Source organism: Ochlerotatus camptorhynchus, unplaced genomic scaffold (genome assembly GCF_037179485.1).
Source record: "Ochlerotatus camptorhynchus isolate MF236.1 unplaced genomic scaffold, CSIRO-AGI_Acam_v1.1 ptg000193l, whole genome shotgun sequence".
Classification (NCBI taxonomy): domain Eukaryota; kingdom Metazoa; phylum Arthropoda; class Insecta; order Diptera; family Culicidae; genus Ochlerotatus; species Ochlerotatus camptorhynchus.
The window spans coordinates 9,174,791-9,201,274 of NW_027040683.1; the positions used below are offsets into that span (position 1 = coordinate 9,174,791).

At 42.6% G+C, this 26,484-nt stretch overlaps 1 protein-coding gene and 1 pseudogene across 1 annotated transcript in view; both read left to right on the forward strand.

Moving 5' to 3' along the window:
• Positions 1-2,815: 2,815 nt before the first annotated feature.
• LOC135702523 (uncharacterized) overlaps positions 2,816-26,484 on the forward strand; it is a 152,069-nt gene continuing 128,400 nt past the window's right edge. The window contains exon 1 of the mRNA XM_065223600.1: positions 2,816-2,967. The gene's annotated coding sequence lies outside the window, so the exon portion shown is untranslated. The remainder of the gene's footprint in view (positions 2,968-26,484) is intronic.
• On the forward strand, positions 6,899-24,895 carry LOC135702561 (uncharacterized; annotated as a pseudogene).

The following is a 26,484-nucleotide window of genomic DNA, read 5'->3' on the forward strand; positions in this document are numbered from 1 at the left end:
CCAACACGAGTCGATTCGACGTCACTAGAGTTGGAAGAGCATAAAGACTTTTTGTGAGGGTCATGGGCGATCTTGCCATATAACGATTCAACTGTTGTCGGGTCTCGTTGGACAGCACTGTTAGAGACGGAAAATTTGTTTTCCGGATCGTGTACAACACTGGGCGTTTCAATATCACTGGAGGGAGAAGAACTACAAAGTTTGTTGCGAGGATCGTGGGCGATCTTTTTACGTGGACCGTGCTCAACTCGAGGCAAATCTACGTCATCAGAGGTGGAAAACTTGATAGATTCGGTGCGAGGATCGTAGGCAATCTTTTCACATGACGATTGACTTGTCTTCTTGTCACGTGGGCCGGCTCCGGTGGATAACGAAGATTTGTTTTGCGGATCGTGCTCGACACGGGACGATTCGATATCAGAGGTAGATGAATTATAATACTTGTTGCGAGGATCGTGGGCGATCTTGTCACGATGGCCCTGCTCGACACCGACGGAATACCTGAACGATAAATACGGAAAAATTATTTTGGGGTCCGTGCTCGATGTTACTAGAGTTGGAAGAACAGAAATACTTGTTGCGAGGGTAATGGCCGATCTCATCACATGACGCTTGAACTGTCTTCGGGTCTCGTGAGCCGGATCTGATGGAAACGGATGATTTATTTTGCGGATCGTGCTCGACCCGGGACGATTCAAAATCACTATAGGTGAAAGAGCAGGAAGACTTATAGCGAGTATCTTGGCCGAGTTTGCCATGCAACGATTTGCAGGTTCTTAGATCTTGTGCAGCCAGTTCCTGACACTTTTGTGGCCATATTTTGTTGCTGGTAATGCTTTCCGTAGATTTTTGTTTACTCGTTGGACAGTACCTCAAATCAAGTGGCTCATGGTTTAGCAGCATTGGTTTCTTTGGAGTAGATGTATGTACCATTTTGAATGAAATGTCCTCCAAGGGTGTAGAATCTGGTTCATTAACTACAGACCAGGTCACAGATAAGTCGAGGGGACTTTCCTGAGGTGCACTGGTGCATACTTCTTCGTAACATCCTACCGACGGCATCGAATTAATTGGTGGGTTTGAGTCATTCCGAAGAGCTTCATCTTTGATGCATTGTGAGATATTTGTACATTCCGATACCAAAACAGCAGCATCTAACAAAATTTTAATTTTACTATCACGTTTCAATCTGTTTTTTTTTCTTACCGAGAAGCAGCTGGATTCCAGATAAATCCATGTTTTGTACTGTTTGTGTTACTTTTTTATGTCTCTCGAACAGTTAAGCAGTGGTTTCTTTTGATTATGATTTTTTAACAACCGGTAATTGCAAAAAATAGTAAAAATAACATCTTTCGCCTTGTTTTGAAAAAATATGACAGTTTCGCCCCAAATGTGTATACGCAACGAAGCGGGCGAAAGTGAAATCGCAATTTGTTAACAAAAAAACTTGTTTCCGCCCTTTTGTTTTTTACATATTTGAGGGATGTGTATTAATTTTCTCAAATTTTTTTCACATTGTATTATTGCATTTTAATAGTAATACAATGTGAAGCATTAATCTCAGTTTGTTTACATTTGCGACATTGGCCCTTATTCCAGCTCTATCTAGATATTTTTAACAAAATTTGAATAAATCTGGGACTTTTGTCCCCCTCGATTTTATATAATTACGACATAACTGACAACACTGTCTGCTTTGTGTTGTGCCCTACCCCTTAACTCAGAAATTTTTCTTCCGGATTTTGTTTTGATGCGTCCGTTCGCATTTTCCGTTTCGATGTTTGATTCCGCACACATCTCGCATACACGCAACCGAAAACAAACACAAACGAATAAAGCTGTCAAAAAATACCAAAATTCGTTCGCGAGCGCAGTGCAGAAGGGTCTTTTTTTCTTGTAGGATGTTGGGGAAGTGAAAAATTTACAGTTTTTCTCTGGTCGATGATCATTAATCACGGTTCGTGGCGGATATTAAATTTTGCGTGCGATCTTATCGCTGGCAGCAGTGATCTCTTTCTCTCTCTAGTCCGGTCTCCGCTTCGATCGTGGCAGTCGGAAGTCCGCAATAGTAGTGTTGTGTGTGCTGTGCGCTGGTGGTGGACCGTGTTTTGTGTGCTGCTTGCCTTCATACCTCCAGAAAAAAAAATAAAATAAAAATCTAACGGGAACGAGGTTCATTCCGCGAGTCGTCACCCACTTTTTTTTCCCCCAACTCGAAAACTGGTTTCGGTTTTTGGAACTTACGACTGACCGAGCGGTGGGTGTAGAGCAGTTTCGCGTCCGTTCTCAGGTTCGATTTTCGCTGGCATTTTGTTTGGCCATTTCCGGTGTGCATTATTTTATTTGTGGACGGTGATTTTCAGTGGTGTGTGGAAAAGCACCACCGAAGGTTTTTTTTTTTCATAGACGTTCACACGAAGGGGTCTCGCGCGCACCGCGGAAGGCGGAAGAGATTTTCGCGTTGCTGTTGAGGTGAACGAAACGAAATCCATAAAGGTACCCTTTAGCGCTGCCAAGTAGAGTGCGGTGGCGAAAAGCAGCAACATCGAGAGCAAAGGTGGAAAAGAAAAGCAACGGAAAAGGGAGCGAGGCGGGTGCTTCCGCGGAAAAAAAGTGGCCTCTTTATTTGGTAGTGGCAGTTTTTGATTTGCTACCGTTGGTTGCCTAGTCTACCTGGTGTGGCAAATTTACGCTGGTGATCTAAGCGGGAAGGAATTGCGAAAAACGAAAATCGACCCGAACTGTGTGCGGTGTGGATTGTGATCATCGTGATCGGCAGATAGAATTGAAAGAAGAGTAGATTCTCCGTGGGGTAGAGAGTACCTGCGGAGCGAATAGCGGGCGACCATCCGACGTCAAGCTGGATAATTCAATCGTAAACCGTTACCTTAGCGTGGCTGATGACGAGTTCGTCTGGGTGGTAGATCAGGACATTCGGGAGTTCATCGAGAAGGCGAACCAAAAAAGGTAAGCAAGAGAAGCTGCGAATGGCGAAGAACAGTGCCGCAGGGAAAGGGTTGTGGGAGTTAGCAGGCAACTGAAGGTGGCTCCACATTTCCGCTACATGAGCTTGTTGGAAGCCGGGTCCGTTCGGTTTTTGTTGTTGATTATAATGGCTGTTGTTGTAGTTTGGCCGCAACGGTTTGGTTTTGATGTGATTACTTTGGGGGAAATTGGGGTTCAGTGTTCACATGAGTTTGGTGTGGAAAAGAGTAACAACTGTTACGGGAGAATATTGCGTCAAAACAGATGCACATATTCGATGGACACAGAATTTGCGAACAAATTTAATTCAATGTCATTTAACTTCAGATAACTCTTGGGTCAACTTGAAAGGTTATTAAGGTGGTAGAGCACTAGTTCGTAGTCATCGCCTATTTTAGTTCTGTCGAGTTAAAAACATCAATAATATAAATGATTTCAAGGTGCACAAATCAACAATACGTATGTTTCTTACATCATCATACACATTCATTGTTCTCAAAAACAAAAGAAGCGCTCCTAGTGAATCCATTTGTTTGTACAAAACGTGTGCAACTACCCTACCCAAATACTCATATCAACACACAAGTGCCGCAAGCGTAGTGTTATCATGCCTACCGTTCTATTGTAAAGATTGCAAATAAATTCAATAGTTCGCATGCCTCTGCCATGGCAGGATGGCCCGATAAACGACCGTGTTTTATTTTCACCATCTATTCACACAACGTAGGGAAGTTCTGCCCGTGCGCGATCACCATTTTTTTTCTACCGTCATCCGTTTGACGAAGAAAATCTCCCCCTCCCCCTTTCGTGACGGTTTTTCCTATACCTAATGCATTGCTTGGCGCAAAATGAAAACCCCCTCCCCCCTTAGAGCGTGACATAATATGTGCATCACCCCTTACGTAACATTTTTTTTTTAATTTCACAACACCTTCCTCCCTTCATTGTAAGCTTTAGTAAGACTTAACACTTACTTACTTACTTAAGGGTCCTGTGCACCACCAGCGGTGCAAAGGGCCAACGTGAAAGACTTCCATCCTGGGCTGCTGCTCGCTTTTGCCTTGACCTGGTCCCAGGTCAGATTCCTATTGACTTGCTTAATTTCCTTGTTGAGGCTCCGCCTCCATGAGCCCCTGGGTCTGCCTCTGCTGCGATGTCCTGCCGGATTCCAATCCAGCACTTGCTTGCAAATTTCGTTTCCGCACCGTCGAAGTGTGTGGCCGACCCACCTCCACTTTCGCTCTCGAATTTCGGTTACTATCAACTTCTGATGACATCGACGATGGAGCTCGGCATTCGAGATCCAGCTGTGAGGCCACCAGGCTCGAATTATATACCGCAGGCATTGGTTGATGAAGACCTGCAGCTTTTGAGTGTTCTCCGCTGATACACACCACGTCTCGCTGGCGTATGACAACACAGACTTCACGTTCGAGTTGAAAATTCGGATTTTGGTGCGTTGACTTATCTGGTTGGATCTCCATACGTTTCGTAAACTCGCAAAGGCAGCCCTAGCCTTCTTGATTCGTGCACCTATGTCGCTCTTGGTCCCGCCGTCCGACGCTATTTGGCTGCCAAGATATTGGAAACTTTCGATCTTCTCCACTGCTTGCCCCGCTACCGTAAAGTTGGAAGGGTTGCCCGTGTTGATATCCAACGATTTGGTCTTGTTGACGTTGATGGTGAGACCCGCCGCAGAGGAGCGTTCGGCTAGGTCATTGAGCTTACTCTGCATATCAGAGCGCCGTTGTGCTAGTAGAGCAACATCATCAGCCAAATCGAAGTCGTTGAGATGCTCCATGGTGATAGGCTGCCAAAGCAGCCCACGGTTCGGTACACGGTCAATTGCACCTACCATGATCTCGTCGATTACGATGAGAAACAGTAGCGGTGATAGTATACATCCTTGTCTCACACCAGCGACTACCCGGATAGGGTCGGACAAGGCTCCGTTATTCAGAACTCTGCACGTGAAAGCCTAGCTTCGATGAGCTTGACGATTTTATCCGGGACTCCCTTGCGTCTCAGGGCGCCCCACAGATTCTCGTGATTGAGACGGTCGAAAGCTTTTTCGTAGTCAATGAATACCAAATAAAGTTAACGGCGCCGGTGGTGTAGTGGTAAGCGTGATTACCTCTCACCCCAGCAGGCCTGGGTTCAATACCAGTCGGCGCCGCCGGGATGTTCTGAGGCATAACATCTCTGATCACGCCTTCCTTCGGATGGGAAGTAAAGCCGTTGGTCCCCGGTTCATGAGTTGATGGGTCGATAGGTAGGGTCCAGGTGTGGGAGCTGCCTTCCTGGCACGTCGGTAGCATTGGTGCTCAGCACGGAAAACAAGACCAACGGAAAAAAAACCAAAGGAAAAAAAAAAAAAACCAAATAAAGAAACTCTTGGAATTCATTGTCCTGCTCCAGGATGATGCGGAGCGTGACAATATGGTCCACACAAGATCTTCCGGCACGGAATTCTGCCTGCTGCCGTCGGAGAGTCGCGTCGATCTTCTCCTGTATCCGATTCAGGATAACTTTGCACAGAACTTTGAGAACAATACACAGTAACATGATGCCTCGCCAATTGTCGCACATAGTCAGATCCCCCTTTTTTGGGACCTTCACTAAGATGCCCTGCATCCAGTCTGCCGGAAAAGTCGCGGTGCCCCAGATATTACAGAATAGTTGATGCAACATTTGTGCGGATGAGCATCTTTGCTGATATGCGATCGACCCCTGGAGCCTTGTTGGATTTCATGCCTCGGATAGCTGCTTCAATCTCCTGCAGTGATGGGGCCTGGGAATTGACGCGAGTGATGCGCCGCACCCTAGGCGGATCATGCCGAGATGTTGATGGCTGGTTGGCCGTCGAAACTTGAAGAAGTTGTTCGAAGTGCTCAAACCAGCGTTTCAGCTTGTCAGTGGCCTTGGTAAGCAATTGTCCAGTCGTTTCCTTCACTGGCATCCTCGGGTTCATCCTTGCTCCACTCAGGCGTCGTGAGATATCGTAGAGGAGGCGTATATCGCCAGTGTTTGCGGCTTTCTCCCCTTCGTCGGCCAGGGAGTTCACCCACGCTCGCTTGTCCCGTCTGCAAGAGCGCTTGACTTCCTTCTCTAGAGCCGAGTACCGTTAAAGGGCTTCGTTCTTGGCTCCTCTTGTTCTCGCCCGCTCTATCGCGGCTTTTGCTTCTCTACGCCCCTCAATCTTCCGCCAGGTTTCATCTGTGATCAACTCTTTCCTCTGGGTGCGCAGCTCACCCAAGTTGTTCTCGCTTGTTTCTATAAAGGCATTCTTGATGGCCGTCCATTGTTCTTCTACGCTGCCACCTTCTGGAACGTCCGCAGCTCGAGTCTAAAGTTCTTCAACAAAAGACCTTTTTACCGCTGGATCTTCAAGTCGGCGTGTGTTGAACCGCCGCCCGAGTCTCTCCTCCCGTCGCTGGATCCGCGCCATGCGTAGGTGGATTTCGCCAATTAGAAGGTGATGGTCAGTCGCGATGTCGGCGCTGCGTTTATTCCGGACATCTAGAAGGCTCCGTCTCCATTTTCGGCTGATGCAGATGTCTTCTTCTTTCCTTTATTTAACGTCGGTCTTTGTTCCACAATCTAGTGCCAATCACCGACGGACATCGATTGCCATCCATTGACGGCAATCGAATGTGCAGGAAGGCAGACTGATGCAGATGTGGTCGATCTAATTTTCGGTATGTCCATCACGGGAAACCCACGTGACTTTGTGGATCTATTGTGCGCCGGCTGTAACTAGCGTAAGTGTGCCTGCGATTTGCATTGAGTGTCCGAGATTGTAAGTAATCTGAAGGATGCCTCGCTGGATACGCCCAAGACTGGACGGGCAGTAGCTGGTGGCCTTGAACAGTTCCTGGGAAAGCACTAGATGCGACCCTCCTCCCAAATGACCATGGCAATACAGGAAGTATTACAACAAAGGTAATTGCTATTAGATATTTTGCAAACAGTGACAGATAGCGGACATGAAGAACCAGTGGAGGTGCCGGGCAAAGGTGTTTATCCTAGACAAATGGTAAGTTACAAATTCGCTGTTGTCGTTGTCGTAGGCGCCGTCGCAGTCGCTGTCGTAATCGCCGTCGTAGTCGTAGGCAGTACTGTTAGTATATTTAAAATTAACCACCAACCGCTGAAAATATGAATTATCGCGTATTTCTGTTGTTCATTACATGCCAAGTGAAATTCGAGAACGTAATTTCATTTGAATAGCTTGTTTAACCAGGTCTTAAACCATCGTCACGTCGGTCATAGCTTGTTATGATTGCCTGAATCATGCGTAAAGAGAAAATCGAAACATTTAACGTCGCGTGGTAGTGGATCTAAATGAAGGCCTCTTTCGTAGCTTTTAGTTTAAGAATTTCAAAGATCGTCGGTGGCAGTGGCTTAATTACTGAGCAGAAAAACGCGGTTCTTGGTCCTTTCATATTAAAAATGTATGGTAAGATCGCTTGTTTATCGTGTATTTTGTAAAACTTTTCGTTGTCGTCGGTGCCGGGTTTGAATAGTTATAAAATCTTGAGTAACGCTATAATGTGATATGAGGGGCTCGGTGGCCTTAGAACAACCGGTTTTGCTTACTGAGCAGAAGACCGTGGGTTCAATCCCAAGCTCCTTCGCGTTATATGATTGTTAGGACATCAATTCAGCTTATCGTTTACCAAAACGAACCCTGCTGCAAACCCAACCCTATTACCCAATATCATAGTGATTCCTCGTGGAAGTGCAGAGGTGTTCTCGGCTTCCATCAAAGCGAGTGTCACGTCAACACATTCCTACCCCTTCCTTTCTTGACCTGTGTTCGGGCGCGGCCGGCGCTGGTATTGCCTAGTTTGAGATCTCCAGTTTTAACACATTGAGGATGATTGCTAGTCCCAAGCATCGTCCATTGGTTCTCTGTGTAGCTGGTCTGGCAATAACAGAGTCGCAGCCGTGGGCGGTCAATCATGCTCATGCTCACGGGAAACCCACGTGACTTTGTGCACTGGCCGATGGGGGAAGAGCGAGCCCCCGATCACCATGTCGTTATTGCCACAAAATTCTGCAAACAGCTCACCGTTCTCGCTCATTTCGCCGAGACCATGGCGTCCCATGACACGCTCATAGTCCGTGTTGTCGGAGCCGATCTTCGCCAGTGTAGATCTTGATTTCACCCTTTGGAACCTTATCCACGACGGCATTCAGTTGGCTGTAAAAATTCTCCTTGTCCTGTAGCTCGGCAGCATCGGTTGGCGCATAACATTGGATTATGGTAAGGTTACGAACCCGTGTTCTAAATCTGGCAACGATTATCCTTTCATTAACAGGCTCCCACTTGATGAGCGCAGCACTTGTCAGGACGCTAAGTAGGAGACCAACTCCACGACGGCGGGGAGCGTTTTCACCTCGAATACCAGAGTATAGTAGTATCTGTCCCGACGGCAGTTTGTGTTCTCCAAAGTTTGGCCAACGAACTTCACTCAGTCCCAGGATTTCTAGCTTCATGCGTCGCGCCTCGTTGGCGAGTTGTGCCAGTTTACCCTGCTGGACTAACGTCAATACATTCCATGATCCAATTCGTGTCCGTTGTTGTGAGCTAAAAGTCGTTGCCGTTAAATCAGCTCGATGTCTTTCTCTGTTGGTTTCTGTAACAATTGTAAAGGTTTCAGAGACAGTAGGTGGTTGGCCTAAGGTCTCCTATCCGCCGTGATGGGGCTGCCATCTTAGGTGTAGCTTCCGGGGAAGAGCATTTCTTATTCAGCCGTTGGATGCCAGTCAGACGCTGTTTGAGCCGCACCTCCATGGTGAACAGACGCTCGGGTTGGCGAAGCATTTCCTCTAGCACCGTGCTATGGTTACCGCTCCAGTGTTCGCGTCGCAACCTCCTCACTCTGCTATTGTCGGATTGACAACATTACCCAGGCTACGCCAACCAGCTGTGTCCATGTTTCAGCTGGCAGTCTTTTGTGATCATATGACTCGTGGAGGCGTGAGGTAGGAACTTGTGAGGACCGGAGCTAGGTATATCGCTCCTTCCAGATTGTCACTCACCATTTTGTAGCCCAAAAACTCAACACCCATTCCCTAATTAATAAGATTTGATGTAGTCTGGGAAGCCTTTTCAAAGAATTCCTAAGGTATGATCGTAGATATTTTTGAGTCTAAGTATAGCGGAGAAAGTCCAGAGGAACACTCAGGAAGCTGGGCAACAAAACTCCAGACACTGTTGTTGAATGTCTTTCAGATAACAACTCTGTGGAATTGCTTATGTTGAGGGCAGGCGTAAATTTCAATCTGGGATGTAACTTCGAAAGCAATAGAAGATTTGTTCGTTTGCATTCTAGATACAACAAGTGCACATGACTCAGACCGTACCGCGTCGCATGTTATTAGATTCGTCTCATTTAAATTTGAAACAGCCCGCATTTGGCGCTGCTGCTGCTGCTGCCAGACGAATGGGCGTCACAACCAACCTTATTTGTCGGCGCCGCAAACAAAAAAACAAGGAAGAGCTGAGCATTTCTAACGATGTAATAATCACTGCACGTTATCGTATTGGCAATTGTAATTAGAGAAAAGAAAACGAAAACCCATTCGTGGGCTAATTTACATTGTATGCATTTTTTATCACTTTTGTGTGGGGTACAATCGGTAAATTCGTAACTAACTTCTAAATACTTTGTCTCCAAATCAAACCTTAGCTTAGTTTGAAAGCTGAATTTTAATCATTTTTTGTGAATTTGGACATCGGAGTTGAAACGAAAAAAAAAAACTACTGTCCGAATAGTTATGTCGTTAGCTCTGTGCCGATCGATATAATTAGATGTCGGAATTTAATTTCACTTTTCTTTGCTGTCGAAAGCAACAACAACAAAAATACTTTCTCGAGAGCTGACCAATTTTTTCATCATCATTTGAGTGGTGTATGTGTGTGTATATGTCTTTTACGTTCGGCTAATGAAAATAACAGAGTTTCGGAAGGAAATCATCTTCGAGATGAAGTGGCCGTATCCACTTGATACTTAAATCGGTCTTTATTGAGTTGAAAAAAAAAGACAAAAGACGATTATGATATTACCAGATGTTTGAACGCCCGTAATGTTTACTGATGGAAACTAGTTGCAGGAGATTTTTCAAAACCCATAATTAAATTAACGGCTTAGAATGAATGGACTGAAATTCGTTCATGATCTTACTATCCTCTTGCATCAACAATAACAGATGTGTGCAATAAGCACACCCAATCCTTTTTTTTAATGCGTTTATTTTTCCAGGCTCATTTGCCGTAGCTTTGCGGAGCCGATATTCATTGTTTAGGTTACAAAATTTCTTAAAATTAACGTTAGTAAAGCGTTGGCCGATTACTCGCGGCTATCTCGAGGTTATGGGTAACAAATTGTAACAAATGGATGCCAGGGTAGGGATTGAGAACACAAGGTTTGCAGAGCAATGTGCTCTTGATCTCGAACTAAGCGACCAACTGACGAAAAAGACAAACATGGGGGTACACCTATGGGCAGCTGACAACTTGGGGGAACACAAGATGACACTAACTACTAAATCCTCAGATCTATCCGTTTTAAAAACACATAAATTAAATTGCAATAGTCGAGATCTCGGCTCGCCAAGATGTCTCTTAGGTTGTTTTCCTCGGGCCCTGAGGGATGCGGATAACTCGGACCTAGCAACACAATGGAGGGTGCATGACCAAAGCACGTGGTCGATATCGTGATAGCCACTACCACAAGTGCACAAATTGCTGCCTGCGAGCTCGATTCGGAAGAAATGCGAGTCTAAGGAGTAGTGATTGGACATGAGCCTTGATATGACACGTATAAAGTCACGGCTCATGTCCAATCCTTTGAACCATGGCTTGTTCGATACCTGTGGGAGAATAGAATGTAACCATCTTCCCAGATCACTCTCATTCCATTTTTGTTGCCAGTTGGTGAGGACGTGCTGACGGGTAATTGAGAAAAATTCCGCAAAGGCGATTTGTCGATCAAAAATATCGCCTTCCATAGCGCCCACCTTAGCTAGCGAGTCCGCTTTCTCATTACCCGGAATTGAGCAATGAGATGGGACCCAAACTAAGGTGATAGTATAGGAGCAGTTAGATAAAGTACTCAATTTAGCTCGGATTTCGGTCAGGAAATACGAGGAGCGCTTCATCGGCCTCATTGATCGAATAGCCTCCAACGAGCTAAGGCTATCTGTAAAAATAAAATAGTGATCAGATGGTAGTGAGGCAATTTGCTCTACTGCGTAAAATATGGCTGCTAGTTCCGCAACGTATACGGAACAGGGTTTTTGCAGTTGATATGAGGCGCTATGAAATTCGTTGAATACTCCAAATCCAGTGGACGCGTTTATAGTTGACTCATCTGTGAAAAAACTCTTATTGTTACTAACATGGTGGTACTTGTTTGCAAAAATTAAGGGCACAACCATCGACCGATAGTGATCTGGTATTCCACGGATTTCTTGCAACATGGTCAGATCAAATTTACAGAGGAACTATAAAAGTCTTGGAGGCAAACACGAGAGGAATTTAATGAAAAAGGGCCAATCTCCAGCGTCATGTAATCGTAATAGAGACTCATGAATCTTGTTTGAGGATTTCTGTCGAGCAGCTTCTCAAAGTTTTCTATTACCAATGGGTTCATTACTTCACAACGGATAAGAAACCGAAAGGACAGCTCCGCGAAACGATCTGTCAGTGGGAGAACACCCGCGAGTACTTCGAGGCTCATCGTATGCGTCGAGTGCATACAGCCAAGCGCGATTCGGAGGCAACGGTATTGAACTCGTTGCAGCTTCAAGATATGTGTTTTCGCCGCGGATTGAAAGCAGAAGCTACCGTACTCTAGAACCGACAAGATGGTTGTTCGATACAACCTGATCAGATCTTCCGGGTGTGCTCCCCACCAAGTTCCAGTAATTGAACGAAGAAAATTGATTCTTTGTTGGCATTTTTATTTCACATACGCAATATCCAGAACAACATGTGAAAAGGGCATACAAGCTTTTTGTAAACAAACCTTCTTATGCCCTTTTCTTGCCACCCATATGACACCAACGCAAACCTTCAACATCACCGGGTAGGGGACACTTTCCCCTTCCCGATGATATTGCTGGTTTGCGTGGGCGACCCTCGGTTGGTGAAAAAAGGGCCTACAAAGGTTTGTTTACAAAAAGCTTGTATGCCCTTTTCACATGTTGTTCTGGATATGTTTTCGCCACGTGCTTTTGGAATCGAACCATACACCTAAATACTTGAAAGATATACTTTGAGTGATTGTTCTACCCTTTAGTTGAAGCTGTAACTGTGCAGGATGATGCTTCCTAGAAAAAATAACCAACTCAGTTTTCTCCGGAGAGAATTCGATTCCCAGCTTCAAAGCCCAAGTAGACAAGTTGTCTAAGGTATATTGCAATGGTCCTTGCAGGTCCGGTGCACTTGGCCCTATAACGGACACAACCCCGTCATCTGCAAGCTGCCTTAGCGAGCAATTTTCATCAAGACAACCATCAATGTATTTTACATAGAAATTATAAAGAAGGGGGCTTAAACATGAACCCTGGGGGAGACCCATGTAACTAATTCGTGAAGTTGTCGAGTTTCCATGAGAAAAGCTCATATATTTCTCAGACAACAAGTTGCTCAAATAGTTGTTCATAATTGGTGAAAGCCCACTATCGTGGAGTTTATCCGAAAGGACATCGATACAAACAGAGTCAAAAGCCCCCATAATGTCCAAGAAAACTGAACCCATTTGTTGTTTTTGCGCATAGGCCAGTTGAATTTCAGTTGAAAGCAACGCAAGACAGTCGCTCGTTCCCTTGCCTCTCCGAAATCCAAATTGCGTATCTGAAAGTAAACCATTCGACTCGACCCATTTGTCTAGACGAAAAAGAATCATTTTCTCCAACAATTTCCGTATACAGGACAGCATCGCGATGGGACGGTACGAGTTATAATCCGACGCGGGTTTTCCGGGTTTTCGAATGGCGATAACTCTTACTTGCCTCCAGTCATCCGGAACCATGTTGTGCTCCAGAAATTGATTGAATAAGTTCAACAAGCGTCTCTTCGCGACATCTGGGAGATTTTTAAGCAAGTTGAACTTGATTCTATCCATTCCTGGAGCTGAATTGTTACATGAAAGGAGAGCAAGTGAGAATTCCACCATCGAAAACGGGGAATCTATTTCGTTATTACCCGACGGACGATCACGAACGTTGGTTTGAACCGACACCGAATCCGGGCAAACTTTCCGCGCGAAGCTGAATATCCAACTGTCCGAGTACTCCTTGTCTTCGTTAATCGGTGATGACGCGTTTCGCATTCTCCTGCCGACATTCCAGAGTGTTCTCATGGAAGTCTCTCGCGACAAACCATCGACGAACCGACGCCAGTAACCGCGTTTTTTTGCTTTAATTAAGTCCTTAAAAGTTTTCTCGAGGTCGGTGCACCGCTCGAAATCCCCGACCTTGCCGTGTTTGCGGAAGCGTCTAAAAGCGGCGGACTTCTCGCTGTTCGCGTCGGTGCAATCCTTATCCCACCACGGGGTGGGAGGTCGCTTGCGAACGGAAACACCCGGAATACGTTTCGTCTGTGCTCGCAGCGTGCAATCGATGATGACACGCGCGAGAAAGGAGTACTCGTCCAGCGGAGGAAGTACGTCAACCGATTGACTGGCATCAAGAACCGAGGTCGCGAATTTTCGCCAGTCAATGTTTTTCGTAAGATCGTACGCGATGTCGACCGAGCGAGTAGAAGATGAACCATTGGTAATAGAAATTTTGATTGGCAAATGGTCACTACCGTAGGGATCTTGAATTACTTTCCACGAGCAATCCAACGATAGTGAACTCGAACAAAGTGAGAGGTCTAATCTGCTTATTTTTGCTGGAGGTTTGGCTACTCGTGTTGCTTCCCCGGTGTTCAGAATTGTCATTTTGAAGAAGTCGCACATGTCGTATATCAAGGTTGAGCGGTTGTCATCGTACAGTTCCCCCCAGCCTGTACCGTGAGAGTTAAAATCTCCCAAGATCAACCGTGGCTCCGGCATAGCCGTGCAGATATCCGAGAAACTTTGACGAGAAATCGCAGTTCTCGGTGGAAGATATACTGAGGCATTTACCTCGAATGTTAACCAGACATGCAACAACTTCAATGCCTGTCACCGAAGGCAGATCGATTCTGTAGAAGGAATGGAGCTTGTTGATCACCAGAAGCACCCCTCCATACGAATCTGCGCGGTCAAGGCGAATAATGTTGAAATCGTGGAAAGCAAGATCGTTGTCTGAAGAGAGCCATGTTTCACAAAGGGCAAATGCATCAGAAAGTGAGTTGTTAACTAAAAATTTAAATGTGTCAAGTTTTGGCATAAGACTTCTACAGTTCCACTGAAGAACAGAGATCATGTCCCCGACCTCATTCGGAGAATTATCCATCAAAGGATATGATCGAGCAAGGAAGGACCACCTAGAAGAGTTTTCACCATTGGCAGCACTAAATTAATAATGCTCCTCGTTGAGTCAGAGACATTGAATATACTGAAGAAGCTATCAACAATACCAGAACACGTGAACATGGGGGCATGTTCTTGCTGATTATTCAGCTGCTTTTTTGGCCGAAAAACTGGGACATCTGGGGTTTTAGATGCTCCTGGAAGTGACGGAAAGTTCTTGTCATAATTACAAGGTTGAAAACCCGGTGGAATGGGCTTCGGTGCATTTCCGTTACCTCTTGATTTTTCCAAGGTGGAAGGGTGGTCCGTACGAGTGGCCTTACGAGGCTTTTCGGTGGTGTGTTTTTTGCTCGTTTTCTCGTATTGCCTTTAAAGACAAACGGACTACCCTCACCGACCTCTGAGTCAGAGTCTAGATCATCAACTGGCAAAATGGAGAACGTGTTACTGCTTTTTGGTGTGGTCTGAGAAGATGAAGCGGTATTCTTCAAGAGTTCTGCTAGTGTTCTCTTGGAGCGAGCTTGCAGAGACCGCTTAAGTTTTTCTCCCTGCTGTTTATACCTCGGGCAGTCAGTCAGGGTATGTAGGCTTACCTTACAGTACACGCATTTTGGAGGAGCACCGCAAGGGCCCTCTTGATGTTGCTCGCCACACTGATCGCAGCGTGGTTTGTTCGAGCAGTAGTCCGATGTATGACCAAGTTGTTTATATTTCGAGCAGTTCATTACCCGAGGTACAAACAGACGTACAGGCAGCAGAACCTTGCCAATAGCGACGTAGTGAGGTAACGCTGAACCCGAAAAGGTCACACGAAACGAGTTTGACAAGGAATAAGTTTTTTTGGAGCCTACTACGGATACTGACTGCATTTGAAGGCAGTCCAATATCTTCACCTTCGGCAGAGCACGGTTTTTAAAGATTCCGAAGGAATCGGGACCCAAGAAATCATCACTAGTCAAACTCGCTTCGGTGACCACTCCTTCAATTTCTACCTCACTACTGGGTATGTAGACTCGGTATTCCAATGAAAAAAGCTCGCACGCAACAATTTGGTTAGCCTGCTTCCGGTCATCAACGGTAACGCGCAGTTTTATTGGTGTTACCTTGAAAATATCGGTAACGGCCGAAAAATGTGTTGTTAGATCCTTAGAGATCCTCGGAATGTTCAAAGGTTTTTGTTTGGGCCGGAAAAAAACAACCCATGGGCCTTTCGAGGCTTCTGGGTAAGCCTTTAGGCGGGGGAGCGCAGAGGTTTTTGGGGGCAATGGTGTGGGGGGTGCGGGTGGACGAGGAGGAGATGGTGGGGGAGAGGGTTGTGGGCGATACCTTTTCTTGGGATATGCTCCAGTATTTTTGCTGGAGAGCGAGTCAACTGGAACGGCAAGCGTTTCCATTTCCACAACTTCCTCGAGACTTTCGTGTGAGGTTGAATTGAGAGTTTCGTCGTCTGAGATGGAAACCGACCATCCCCCGCCTTTATCATTTTCATCCATTGCGGTTAAATATCGCCGCAATGGTGTTTTTGATAAATATTTTACAAATAATTACAGCAATTTCAAATAGTATAAAAAAATAAAATAAAAAATAAAATGCAAAAAAAAAAATAAAAAAATACAAAAAAAATTGATATAGTTTTACTCTACTAAAGAGTAACATGAAAGAAAGAAAAAAAAAACCAAGAAAAATGGCTCTACTTAAAAATAGTACGAAAAAAAATCAAGAAAAAAAAATAAAGATATATACTATTTACAAAATTTTGGATCACCCTAATTATGACCCAACCTAATCTAATATTGGACCATGCGGGGAGATGCGATACTGGTGAAAACAAAGCGACACGTTATACCTATTGCATTGAGGCGGCAGATGACTGGTGCGATGCTATTGGTATGCCTCGGTCGCCTCGGTAGGCAATTTAACGTGCTTTCGTTGTTGCTATCAATGGGATGATGTGATGATGCGATGATGATGAGTTAAAGCTGGACCGTAATCAAAGCGCTCGGCGTATGACTAACGGCTTCCTCACTCGCGCACTAGTTGTCTTAACACTATGCCAACTAACTTTGGCGAGAAAAAACCCTCGCGTGGGGAAAAACTCAAAAACTCAAATACGAGACCGATGCGACTTGACCGGCTCAGCGTGCGAGACGGAATGAAACACCCCCAATCCTGAATTATAAGATACTGTTACAGTTCAAGGATCATTTTTGAAAGGAACGTATCTGCTTTTGTAAACAAAGTTTCAAAAGTCAATTTGCCGAGACTCTTAGCTCTCCCAACACCCTTTCTGATGATAGCGTTAATTTGCGTGGGCGAGCTAAGAGTTTCGAAAAATTGACGTTTGAATATTATTGTTTACATAAAAATATACGTCCTTTTGAAAAATCATCCCTGAGTTTTATATAAAATAATCTGTGAAGAGCGGTGATTATTATGGAATGCGGTCCTCCGAAAACTTGTCAAATAATTCCACTGATAGGGGAAACGCTCCTATAGTTGTGTATGGAGTCTCCATACACAACTATAGGAACCTAACGCTTCTAACGTACCGCAACTATAGGAGCGTTTACCCTATATTGATTCTAGAAAAGTAATCTTGTGATATAATTTCGGACAAAAGTTGCTGGTTCGCTACATCCAATATACTACATTAGCAATATACTGCCCATAATCGCTGTCAAAGATCATTGCACACAAAATCAACTTTGTTCAAATCAAAACAAAAATACTAGCCCATCTGGTGGCTGATGACGCAAGCTTCTTGAGTTCGGACGCGCGTTCACAGCGTTCTTGTATATATTTTACCACTCAAACTTTATTTTATTTTTCATACCTTTTAATAACTGACCCGTGCGCGAGCCCCGCGTTAGCATTTTCAAGTAGCAAATCTTTACTTTTTTTTTATCACCCGACGCGAGTGCAATGAAGTGCGGTATCGTGAATTGCGTGCAAAATGACAATCGTTTCCTATGGCGCTGCCATGGTGCCTGCAATCGGACTTTCCACGCAGCTTGCGTAGGCGCACAGCGGAATCATGAAGAAATTTTGCGGACCTTCATGCTGCCTCTTTGCCAAGACTGTCAGGAAAAGTTCACCGCTGAACTTAACATGAAGGAACTGTCCAAGTCTTTCCAAAATATCACGGAAAACATCGGACATACATTGGCAGCAAACCACAAACTCCTCATGAATTTCAAAAGCCTAAGCGCGACTCATGACGAAACGCTCGACCACATTGAGAAAATGCTTGTCGACGTAAAACAAACCATTTCCAACCTCGCCAGCAGCAGCAAGACTAGTTCCACTCAGTGGCGTCGCGTAACCTCACTTTTTACCTGTTCAACAACTTTGAAAACGTTATTTAGGGTCATGTTTACATTCAAATCAGTTTCAAAAAGCATAGGGTCTTCTAGTTTCACTGATTTGTATCCATTGGAACCAATATTGTTTTGTTTGTTCACGGTTTAAGAGTTGTTGAACAGGTAGATTGAGGTTAGGGTGACGCCACTGGTTCCACTGAAATAAAAAGTAAACTGTTAGCACTTTTGGACACACCTCCAGCAGACGCCTGTATCGCTGTAGAAAAGGCGGTCAACTCGGCAGCAACAGCAGCAGTAGAAGCCATCACATCAACAACAACAGCAACAGTGCACTCAATTGACCTAATTCCACAATTAATTATGGAAATTAAGAACGACTTAGCGGACTTAAATGCTATTCTAGCTTCCTATGTAAAAGCACATATGGAAGAAATGGCAAAAACCTTTTCTAAAGCAATACATACTTGCAATCCAATTGCATGTAACAACATAGAAATTGAACTGCAGAACGTCGGTGACGAACCAGCCCCCAGCTGGCGAATGCTAGGAAATAAAAAAAATATGGAAACGCGACTGGACTGCATTTGACACCAAACAGCGTTCCCGTCGCCTTCAGGAAAAAGAAAAGGAAAAAGCCATACGTAGGCGAAAGCAACGAAAGGAACATCACCAGGAAAATTCATATGAGTACAACAACAAGAACAAAACAGACAACTACAACAATAACAACAACAGCAATAATAACACCACCAACAACAACAACAATCATAGCAATGGAATAAGAACGACGACACTTATTAACTCCACACATGCACATACGGCATTACCTCTAGACAAAGAGCTTTTGGCTGCTGCACATATACAATTTTCTCGTCCACCAAGCACAGACAATGGACTAAAATTCATTAACTTCGAAAAAGGGGAAACTATTCACCCTTATCGCGCCGAAAAGCCAACCGGACATGAACACCCTCCAATCCTGGACCCAATGCGTCCGCCTATAGTCAGACTCACGGAACAGTCTGCAATTGGCGACCGACGCTTTTTGAAGGCACGGCTGCGGGACCCCAACATTATGGACATTGTGCGGACTTATCTTTCATACTTGCACGACCAAGTGATCGCGGAATCACTAAAACTAGTGCAACTTTAATGCTGGCAGCAGAAGGACTACCAACGGAAACAGCCCTTTTACGCGAAATTTTCCTGGACGTTCACGAAGAACTCGGAATTCCACGCACCGACGCTTTGGCAGACCTGAATTCACACCGTGCGTTCCTGCTTAGTGAACGCACACAACGACTGCAGCAAACTAGGGAGGCCGCTCGCAAATTTTACAGTCCTCCAAATTTTCAACGGCACTGACGCACTCTACTAAAGGAAGTAACGACGGCTATTCCCATGCAAGGGAATTATTATTATCGAATGACGACACTCTACATGAGGTAGACCCTGCTAATGTAAGTAATACTGACCCTCCAAAAATCTCTTCACTTCCTCAACAGAATGCGATTGAAATTTTGGTGTATTGCCAAAATTTCAATCGCATGAAAAGCCCAGCTAAAATGAAAGAAATCCACCAGAACATTCTATCTTCTTCTTTTCAAATAATTCTTGGAACTGAAACAAGCTGGGACGAAAGCGTCAGAAGCGAAGAAATTTTTGGAAACAATTTTAATGTATTCCGGCACGACAGGAATTTTCAACTCTGTAATAAAAAGTCTGGTGGTGGAGTGCTCATTGCCATCAATGCTGACTTATTTACTTCTGAAGAAATCATAACAAATAAGTACAAGGAATTCGAAAATGTCTGGGTCAAAGCACTTATTGCCGGTGAAATACACATTTTTTCTTCTGTGTATTTTCCACATAAACATGCCCACAAGCAGTCTTTTGAACTATTTTTTTCAAATTAGAAACTATAATGTCAAATATGGAACCAGAAGTAAAACTGCATATTTATGGCGACTTCAATCAACGAAACGCAGACTTTATTACCGACATTGAAAATGAATCATTTTTACTCCCGGTCGTAGGTGAAGACGAAACATTACAATTATTATTCGACAAAATATCTTATTTTGGTCTTAATCAAATAAACCATGTAAAAAATCAACAAAACTCATATTTAGACCTTTTATTTACAAATTGTACTGAAGACTTCTGTGTGTGGATACATCATTAGCACCTTTATGGAAAAATGAAGTGTTTCACACAGCAATTGAATACTCAATCTTCGTTCAAAATTCTTCCTCCTCCAGCGACTGGGAATACGAGGAAGTGCCGGAATACCATAAAGCAAATTACGAAGAAGCCAAACGTAGACTATGTACAATAAATTGGCAAAATTTAATAAGTATTGAAGGAAATGTCGATACTGAAGTAGAAAAATTTCACTCAATTCTTCAAAGCCTAATTTTAGAAACTGTACCATCAAAAAAAAAAGAAGACGAACACAAAACAATAAACTACCCGCATGGTTAAATCTACAACTGAAAAATTTGAAGAATAAAAAACAGAAAGCTCATAAACTATACAAAAAAGAAAAAAACTGAAACCAATTTGCGAAACTATCACAGCTTATGCAACCAATTAAATACAGCCATCAACTCTGCATATGAGGACTATAACCGCAAAGTCGAAAATGAAGTCAAATCATGTCCTAAGAACTTTTTTAATTATGTAAACACGAAATTAAAAAGCAGCAATTTTCCTTCGCGAATGAATTTGGATGCAAATGTAGGTGAGAATTCTTCTGAAATTTGCAATCTCTTTGCAAATTTCTTCCAAGAAGTATACACCACATTTTCCGAAGAAGATCGTGACCGCGATTTCTTTGCATTCATTTCTGAAATTTCTAAAAACATCTCTGTCAACCAACTTTCTCAACATGAAGTCCTCAATGCACTAAAAAACTTAAACGCGCCGAAAGGGTCTGGACCTGACGGCATCGCACCCATATTTAAGAAAAACCTTTCTGAAGAACTCGCATTTCCTCTAGAGCGTCTTTTCAACATGTCTCTGAAAAATGGAAAATTCCCTGAAATTTGGAAATCATCTTATTTGGTACCTATTTTCAAATCAGGTGCAAAATCAGACATTCGAAATTATCGTGGAATTGCTATTATTTCGTGCATTCCAAAACTTTTTGAATCAATCGTAAACGGCAATATTTTTCAGCAGGTGAAAAATCTAATTACAAGTAAACAGCACGGCTTTTTTAAAGGTCGGTCAACTACCTCTAATCTTCTAGAATATGTATCTTTCATTATTAAAGCGTTGGACAGTGGCAAGCACGTTGAAGCGCTATACACCGACTTCAGTGAAGCATTTGACCGCAGCGACATACCATTATTAATCCTCAAATTGCCGAAAATAGGAATGGAGCCTGGACTTTTGAATTGGCTTCAATCATACCTAACACATCGTACACAAATAGTCCGCTTTCAAAATAAACTTTCAGAACCAATTTCAGTCACCTCTGGGGTACCCCAGGGTTCTCATTTAGGCCCACTTCTTTTTATTTTGTACATAAACGACATTTCCTACATACTGAAAAAATAAAATTGCTTGTATATGCAGACGACATGAAGCTCTTTATGGAAATAAGTAATTCTAGCGATGCAGAAGAATTTCAGAATGAAATCAATATATTCCACATCTGGTGTAGTAACTTGAACTGAACGTAAAAAAATGTACTGCAATAGCATTTAGCAGAAAAATTGAAACACCGCATATTGAAATATCATTAGGCAACCAAATAGTAGAAAAAAGCAAAATTGTAAGAGATCTAGGTGTAATCCTAGACTCCAAACTAACTTTTATAGAACATTATAATACTATCATTAGTAAAGCAAACAGAATGCTAGGCTTCATTAAAAGGTTCAGTCATAATTTCGAAGACCCATACACTATTAAGCTATTATATACCACATATGTAAGGCCAATTCTGGAATACTGCCACCTAGTATGGAATCCATACATTTCCATACACGAAGAACGCATAGAATCTGTCCAAAAACAATTCCTTTTATATGCTTTACGTAAATTGAATTGGCCTGCATTTCCATTACCATCTTATGAAGCGCGCTGCATGCTCATCAATATACAAACACTTAAGGAGCGTCGCCAATTTGCAATGCTTTTCTTCATCAACGACATTATTTCAATGCGCATAGATTCGGCAGAAATTCTCGCACAATTAAACTTTTACACACCTTGTCGATATCTTAGAACACTTAGAACACGGAATTTATTTTCAGAAAAATCGTACAGAACAAACTATGCAAAAAATAGCCCAATCAATCGAATGATGCGCCTATATAATTTGCATTGCGGAACTATTGACATCACTATGTCCAAGCAGCAAATAAAAACTAAGCTAAAACAGAATAGAATTAATGCATAGTATGTAAGTAAACATTGTAATACACTGGCTTGACGAAATGGAAATAAATTTCGAGAAATTCTATTACAGCAAACCACATTATGTTAATTCCTCCTTGAAAGTAGAATAAATTCCGAGAAGGTATAGGAAATTCCTCCAAGAAGTAGAAGAAATTCCTCCGAGAGGGTAGAATAAATTCCCTCGAGAGGGTTGATACAATGTCCACGGTGCTCCTCTGGCCGTTATTATAAAAAAATTAGTTCCATCAAATGTGAGTATACCAATCGATTAGTTAGATCATTCTGCATCTCTGAAACAAATAAAAAAATCGTAGGGCGCATTTTCGAGTTACGCCCTTTTAAAGGCGTAACTGCATAAATCTCACTAAAACAGGGAAATTCCATCACGTATTCTTATTTTACATGCACAAATCGCAACACTCGCTGTTTTTTTAGAGAACACAAGTAGGCATTGACAAACGTTATTGACAAACGTGCCTTTTGTAAGTTGCAGCGCGCTTTGTTTTGCTTGAAATTTTATAATGGATAATCACGCAATCAACAGAAGAAAAGTGTGCATTTTATGCCTTTCAAATCAAAAAAAACGTTAGACCGATCTCCAGTGCAATACGTCAAGTGATTAGGGATCATTACTTAAACGATATTTATGTTCGCGAGTGGTATCATCCGTCCTCAATATGTGCCAAGTGTCGGATTTATTGCAGCCTTGTAAATGGAAATAGCAGAAAAGTGGTCCTACATAAATACAAGTTTAACTATTCTAAGAGTACGAGAACAAATTCAAAGTGCACTTGTGAAGTTTGTGAGGCTACCCAGCTAAAGTATGATAAAAATCTACCGGGAACAGTTCCTAGAAAGGAAAACCAACGTAATTCAAAACCGAGCAATTTAAACATTACTAAAGTCATACGCGAGGTCATACGCATGTGTAATACTTGTCTAACGGAAATCGGACGAGGGAAGAATCACGTTTGTACTGTCACTGAGCGTTCAGAAAATTTAGCAAGAATTCTGAAAGAAAATAATTCTCCACCAAAGGCATCAGAAGCAGCTGTGTCAAAGTTTCTTGCCGAAAAAGTCTCAACTTCTGGTAAAACAGCAACTGATGTATTTCAGAATGTAGCTTTAACGTTTTATTTGATTCATACAGGTTCTGAAAACATTCGCTTATCAAATCGTCGAGGAAAACCATCCGTATTTCTAAAAGCTAATTCTACTGTATCTTTGAAAGAACGGAAGCGCATGCGGACGGAAGATATGTTCAAAGTGAAGACGGAGAATAACTTGAGCATGCGGAAGACTCTAATATTTTTTTTATGATTTGCCGAAGCTTTTGATTTGCTTATTGGTTAGTTGATTTACAGGCATCATGAAAGGTTTAAAACGAGGTGGAGTGAGCTTTGAAACTGGCTTAAAAAGAAAGCTTTCCAAGCTGAACTCACAGCTTGGAGATTTGTTTAGTATTGTAGAGCTAGGAGAAGTAGCCAAAGGTAAAACTCAAAATGGTACATATTTTAAAGAAATCTAAATTAAAATGCTCTTTTCTAGCTGAAAACGTCCATCTTGGTCAATGCGCTGATGTTCCAGTTATATTTTGTAATAATATACCTGAGTTGCTTCAACGAATCAAGAAAAGTAGACACGCCAGTGAGGAAGAACTTTTCATAAAGCTTGGTATCGACGGTGGAGGAAGATTTTTTAAGATCACTCTCTCTGTTGTATCCAAAACCCAAAATAATTCCGCAGATTATTTTAAAGACAGCGGCGTGAAACGCCTCCATATTTTGGCATTGGCTCCAAATCTTGCCGAAAATATGAATATATTTTTCTAATCTGGAATGGTCTTTTGAAGCTGAATCACTTGGAATCGATTATTGCCGGTGATTTAAAGATCATTAACGTGATTATTGAAATAATGGCGCATTCATCTACCCACCCCTGTCCATATTGTGTAACAGAAAAATCAAACCTTGCATTGCAAAGTGGAGTGCCCCGAACGATTGGAAACATTCGGGAAAATTCCAATAAAGACCCATGTTCCAAAAATCCTAAAAAAATATGCTAGCTGCATTAAACCACCGCTGGTTTTCGGCCAAGACAGCACTCCTGTTTTGCTGGTATGCCCTCCGCCTCCACTTCACGTGACACTTGGGTTTTTCAAGCAGTGGAGAAACAAAATCCAGACTGGGCAGATTTATGGATCGAAAAGGCTCATGTACGACATCAACAGCGAACAAAGGGTTTTACAGGACGAGCATGTCACAGTCTCCTTGATGCTGTCGATGTTCTCCGAGAAAACGAAGATTTGCTAAACTATGTTGATGTAAGGTACAGTTGTTTTTCGATCAGCAGGTATAAAACTAATGACTGTTACTTTTTATAGGTCCTGAAACACTTTCAAAATGCGTACAAGAAATGCTTCTCATTCGAACTTGTACCCGGATTTGAAGAAGATATTAATAAGTTTGTCGAATAGAAATGTTGCATCTACCAAAATCGTCCAAATACCATATAACCAAGTTTCACGTGAAAGAGTTTTGTAATGCAACTGGACAAGGTTTGGGTTGGCACAACGAACAGGCGTCCGAATCGGTTCACAGCGACTTTTTATTGACTTGGGAAAGATACAAGACCACGAAAACATCAATGATATACAAATCTCAACTTCTGCGTGCTGTCGTTGACTACAATAGTGGTTATTTGTGTTAAACCACTTTGAGATTCATTCATTATATTTAGGTTTATTAGTTTATAGTTAATTTAGGTTTATTAGTTTACAGTTAATTTAAATAAAACTTAACCTTAAATTAACGTACAAAACCCTTTTTAATTCCAAAAATTAGCAACCGTTACAAGTTATAACCATGCAATTAATATATAAACACTCTGCAATCGACATTTCATGTCATTTTTTTAAATTTGTTTCAGAGATGTAGAATGATCTAACGAATCGATTGGTATACTCACTTTTGATGGAACTAAATTTTTTATAATAACGGTCAGAGGAGCACAGTGATGTCCCGAGAGGGTTGATAAATTGCTCTCGATCCTCAATTAAGGAGAGTAGGAGAGGGGAAGAATGTAGTAGATAGAGTTAGTGTGGAATAGAAACCGTTCGTGAAACTTCTTCAAAGTTCTTTATACAGAAATAAAGATTTATGTCGGCAATTCTTTATTTTAAATTTTCTATGATTTCGATGTACACATTTAAAAATCTTTATTGATCGATACTTACATATAAGATTATTTCTTCATCGGTCATATGATAGTAATCTATAAAGGTGCCATACTAAATTTCTTTAAATTTCGATATGTCACATGGACTTTAGTATTCTTTACAAATATTCATCAATAAATATTTAAATACTGATATCATCGTAGCTTTGAACTTTGACAAAGAACAGCAAAGATTGCCTTCGATGCACATTTATAATCTCCTTGTTATCGATTTGCATCGCTGGTTAAAGAGAGTTCGAGACACACCAGGTGACAGATGGCAATGTTTATATTATTTATCGACATATTCGGCATTTCATCGGAAGAAGCAATCTGCCGGTAAATGAACGAGAAGACCGATGGCCGCGACGCACAGTGGCGTCACCCTAACCTCAATCTACCTGTTCAACAACTCTCAAAACGTGAACAAACAATACAATATTGGTTCCAATGGATACAAATCAGTGAAACTAGAAGACCCTATGCCTTTTGAAACTGATTTGAATGTAAACATGACCCTAAATAACGTTTTCAAAGTTGTTACACAGGTAAAAAGTGAGGTTACGCGACGCCAGCCCCGTAACGTGGGTAGATCACCTTTTTCGTGGTACGTTACGGGATGTAAGATCTACCACCGATTCCTAGTCCTGACTTCTTCAAACTAGGGGAACAGGTTTTTTTTTCAGTAATCAAAGGAACACATCTTAGTCCTTGTTACTTTTTATGCCTTGTTGATAGTGATAAGTCCTCGGGTTGCCTGAACCGAGGATGATCTTGAAACAAGGAAAAAATGAGTTAGTTAGTATTCACCTATGTATGTGATTCTTAATCTTCTATTCGTTATTCCCTAGTTTGAAGTGGTTAAGACTAGGGTTCTGATGCATGGTCATTATCGGTTTCATTGCTTGTTTTTGTTGTTAAGGAATCCAATTTTGACTGACAAAGGGGCGCGCCTTTGGCGGGTGTTTCAACACTCCGAAGGGTATAAATAGCGGAACCTTTCAGTTAGAATCGATTCCGTGCGATGAAGGCAAGAATGACAACTGTATCAAAACCGAATAGTTCATCATTTCTCAATAGTG